At 34.9% G+C, this 5080-nt stretch overlaps 1 long non-coding RNA gene across 1 annotated transcript in view; it reads right to left on the bottom strand.

Annotated features, from left to right (window-relative positions):
• Nucleotides 1-4816: 4816 nt before the first annotated feature.
• LOC110453000 overlaps nt 4817-5080 on the bottom strand; it is a 9482-nt gene continuing 9218 nt past the window's right edge. Inside the window, exon 3 of the long non-coding RNA XR_002463244.1 lies at nt 4817-4894. This is a non-coding gene — a long non-coding RNA (uncharacterized LOC110453000). The remainder of the gene's footprint in view (nt 4895-5080) is intronic.

The raw sequence follows: 5080 nt of genomic DNA, 5'->3' as shown, positions 1-5080 counted from the left end.
ACCGGGATTAAAGCATTCTTACATTTTATTCATCGGTAAGTATCACCTGGTCGGGTTTTCACAAAGCATGATAAAAAATGCTTCATAACCATATAATTCCAAATTTGATTTTGTTAATTTTAGTACATGTGACCAAAAATACAGCAGTTGCTATTAGTTTGAACGGCTGTTTTTTCAATGGGACTCCTCTTAAACATTTACCCGTATATTTAGATAATTTGATAATCATTGTATCGATGAACAGTTACATATGTGCAGTCTTAGTGGTCGATCCCTACCGACATAGACATATACATCTATTGAGATACTTATGTTGGTATGATACTGTTAATTTTACTTAAGTATTTGAAAAAAAGTATAACCATACATTGAGATACATCTATATCACAGATCTAGACGTATTTATCTAATATACTTTAGTTTTATTGTATTTGAATATCATAGCATCAGTTGCTTGTCCGGACGGATAGATTATTTTATTTCGATTTAGGAATTTACATTTTCATTGATCCCGCTCCTGAGTATATATCTGTTATTCCCCGTGAATGCCGTGCTGTCAGGCTGCAGTGCAAGTCATTGTCTTGGGTTATGTCAAAAGCAGGTGAGTGTTTATATTCACAAATTCCATTTGTTTATATACTGTATGCGTATCTGTTGTAGTCAGGTAACTGTTAATGCAGGCATAACGTACTAGGGCTGAGCACGTGTGCATACTAGCTAGTCGAGTACTACTACACTGTCTGTTTGTGTGTTGTTTGTCGATTAAATTGTTTCATATTTATCAGTTATATTGATGTATTTCACGAGATGTCAGTAATGTTTTGTGTTGATTTGTTAATGTCTGAGCTAGTTTACACATACACTCGACTCGTCTTGCACGTGTGATCTTGTTTACAACTGGTGATCGGCTATTTTGCCGTGGTTATTTTTTAACAGGATAACAATTGTTGTAAACATAAAAAATTGTGTTGACAATGATAGGGATCCTGAGTTTTCCAAGGGTTGAGGAGCCCCCTACCAGCGAGGTCTATTCAGGTCCCATCACTGTACAACTTAAACAAATCTAGGTAAAACAAGTGTACCTTCACGTACACGTGATCTTGTTTACATTTGGCGATCAGCTGTTTCGCCACGGGTATTTTCTTTCCTATTTACTTACAAAAAGCAAGCTAACAAATCTACCTTCTTTATACCTATTCATAAGAATTCATTAAATATTTAAATAAAAGCAAAGATGAAAAGTACAATAGTGATTTTACTTCTTGTCTAGTCGTGACAACACGCTCGGTTGTTGGTTGTAATGATGCCGTATACCACGGGCCATCAAGCGTGTAATGTAAGTTATCAACTACCTTCACACCATTGGACCGATGACTTTACAGCATGGACGTGTCTCCTGCTGGGAATGCGGTTCAGGTTGTAAGTGTATTTCAGCAGGTATACGTCAAGATTGATATAGATATGAAGAATTTTGATCTGAGAATATCTTTGTGTTTGCTGATGGAAACAATTGTATTGACAACTTATATCAATAAATGGAAAAAATCTTCAAGGTCTCCGAAATGGTCAGCATCCAGCGGATAGAAGTGTAGAATTTTAATAATAATATGTTCTATACGTTTGTCCTTCTGAAATAAAAGTGGTATCATGTAATGATCATATATTGAATTTTTAACAATCTTTCTTCAATTCATATAACGATTTGAATGGTTTTCTATACTAACTCAAATCAAACTAGCATCATGTGCCTCTAAGTTTTAAATTACAAAACAACTCGTCAAAAGAATGTACAAATTACTGACTTTAGCGTATCTACAAGATGTTTATACCTTCTTTTGAATAGCCATGAACACTTTAAAACAAGTTGCTGTGACGTACTACTTGCTGTTTCACAGCATTGTTGAAAATCATACTCGAGTTGTGAGTTATCATATACAATGAAAACATCAGGATGTCAGCTTAATGAGTAAGAATCCTTAGCCTAGATCCATTTCAAAATCAAAATTTTGTTTGATAAAGTAAGATTCCGTAAAATCAACATCATTCAATCATCTCTATTCTCACTTTAGCATATTTTAACAATGTGTTTTATGGAATAGCAGTGATGTTACTTGTTGTATGCCTACGAAATTTGTTTTCGCTGATCTCTGTTATTTTTTATCAGGTAAGACGAAGAAGGTCAAAGATAAAAAAGATGAATACTTTCCATAGTTATCCCGCAATATGCTACGTTATGCAGTGCAGTGAACAGAAGCGGACACCATTGATCGTTTACTTTCCTTTACACACTTGAGAAAGTGCCGGCGTAGACTACAGTTACATATGTAGCTCCGCTCTGCTGATACATCGAAATATACTGATGATGTTATTGTATGAGTTTCTAGTAATACAAAAAATGAAAGAGAAAATAATTTAGCGAAAAGTACGGATACTTACGGTAAATTGGTTTGTTTGCAGATCCAAGGGACCTGGATACACGCCATTGTCCATATAAACAGCCAAAAATTCGTCGGCAGGGCATGTATGTCTTTAAGTATCTAAAACACGAAAGTTTTTAATTTTGGATATTTCAATTACCCAAACAAGAAAACCATCAGCTTATTTCTTTATTATAGAATAGCGTCAAGCGATTGTGTAAAAAATGCAAATCACTGGAATTGTGTTTTTTTCATAATCATCTGCTTCCAAGGGTTTTTGCTTTTGAAGAAGCAGTACGAGACCAACTGCACACATACAACTAAATCCACAGACAACAGCTCCTATATAAAAATGTCAAGCAAGTGCTTCAATGAAATATGATATTACAAACCCCCAGCAAAACTGAGAGTAAAAACGCATATGCTTCTGGAATGTGAGCGTTGCTACACCACGTTATGAATTGCCCAATGTCTTCTCTCGTGTGACCTTCAGTTATCGCATTATATCATGAATACATCCACAAAATTTCTAATTTATTTCATGGGGGCCCAATCAATGTCAACTATGAGGGTATATAAAATCAAATAATCTAGTCATTACGATTTATCAATTATATACTTAAGTTCTTTTCGTTCCTACCTAACCAAATAGAGACGCGTAACCCAACTGCTGCCGCTATGTTAGGTGTTACACAATAACCTAAACTTTGTCCCACAAGTCCGACTGTACCAAACGCCACGGGTACAAGAGTTGCTCCTGGGAAACAATGGGCAACCACTCTGGCCTGAAGTACTAAAGAAAGGGTAGCATGCATTTTAAAAACAGAAATGTATATGTCTTAAGTGGTGTATTTGATGTCGAATACACGTTTTAACATTATTACAAGCGGCATGAGCCAAACTAATTTTAATGTGCTATGTTCTGTGTCTCCGTGTCATTGTATTCATTTTAAACTTTTAATTGATACAAGTACATGTTGATGTCAAAAATGCCTTTAATGGTAATTTTAGATAAGATGTTTCATCAGAATTTAGCAAACAATTCAAATATAGATTTTGCGCACACTGGGTATACACATTTACCTCTAAGTGGCCCATCCCCAACGGCCAGTATGACCCGCCCAGCAACCATCAATAGGTACATGGGTAGAGTAATCGGGCTTTGTGTCATCGCTCCAATTGCGAAAAGGACTGACCCAAGCAACGGCATTAGGCTCAGAAGAATTGCAGAACCTAGAATAATCAAGCACAGAGAAGTAAAGCATATCAATGGATATACCTCGACAAGTACTTTCCAAGAAGTATTGTTCGAACTCTCAATTATTTGCCATTGTCTTATGTTTGCTCCTTTCGTTTGTCCTTGGCATTAACTGTACGAAACTGAAACGTCATGTTTATGCATGATAGTTATATGTTAAGTTAATTACTTAAATTTCTTTGGAATTGATGCTAAAAACACGGTAATATTTAGCTATTGCCCTTTGCTGAAGCTTTGACAATGGCTGCACGTATAAACAGAGATACTCCAAACAATTACATCTGAAGAAAGCTTTTCTATCAATGCAAAATTCAGTCTCAGATATATATGTTTCAATGTGCTTAATTTGATATAACAAAGACATGTACATGTAGGTTAATACACATATATGGAAGTAAATCTAGTTTGGTTTCTGAGCCCAATCTGTTACTTTTGGAAATAATCTCATACACTTTATAATTTAAACCGAATAAACTTTTCACAATATACTTGATTTACTTACGGCTGTTACCTATTCTATCGATGATGAAGCCTGCGGGCAGACTAAAGATGGCTGCCCTGTTGATAGAAGATATCGTCATTAGTTAAATAATTGACAGTCCTAATGATATTCAGAATATATAGTGAATTATTGTTAAACAATCATTACTTACGCGAATATATCTATTCATTATTGGAAACTGTTTGGTAGTTTCGCTTAAGTTTTGATAGCATACCTAAATGTTGTAAACAAAACGTTCCACAACTGTGTTGAGTTCCTACCTCACAACTCTTTATATCCGATCATTTTCATGCATACCTAATGCAAATAATATTTCCTGTTATCCATTACGGTAATTCTCTCTCTCTCTCTCTCTGTTCTCATAAAGGCAATATATGTGTACATGGGTACCATAACATCTACTTGAGTCTAATATATCAACTGATGTAAGTAAGAGTATATATGAGTCGTGTGAGGTATGAATATATAATATGAATTGTTTGAATGTAACTATACCATATATTGCAAAACAATCTTGAATAAAAAGAAAATTACAAAAAACACAATAATACGGTAACGCTTTGATAATTTTAAGTGAAGCAAACACAGTTAAAGCATTACAAACACTTACGTCCATCTCATTACTGAAAAAAGTGCAATGTAACGGACCTCTCCAAGACCAAGACACATTTTACAGATGGTCCAGTTACTCGTGTTGTTCGATCCTGAAGGAGGATGCTGTGAAGACAAAATATTTAATATATAGACGGTTATAAAGTCCGGAAAGATTTACTCAATTTGAGGCACATTATCAACTTAACACACTGAATGTTGCATTGATATGTATTAATAACTGGATGGTGTGGTGTTGTGTACTAGAGATATGGTCATTACTGGTAAGTGCGGTGATGTATACTAGATAAT

The sequence above is a fragment of the Mizuhopecten yessoensis genome, unplaced genomic scaffold (genome assembly GCF_002113885.1).
Source record: "Mizuhopecten yessoensis strain PY_sf001 unplaced genomic scaffold, ASM211388v2 scaffold7055, whole genome shotgun sequence".
NCBI lineage: Eukaryota > Metazoa > Mollusca > Bivalvia > Pectinida > Pectinidae > Mizuhopecten > Mizuhopecten yessoensis.
The sequence above is the reverse complement of the archived record's forward strand: the minus strand, read 5'-3'. Positions and strand labels throughout refer to the sequence as shown.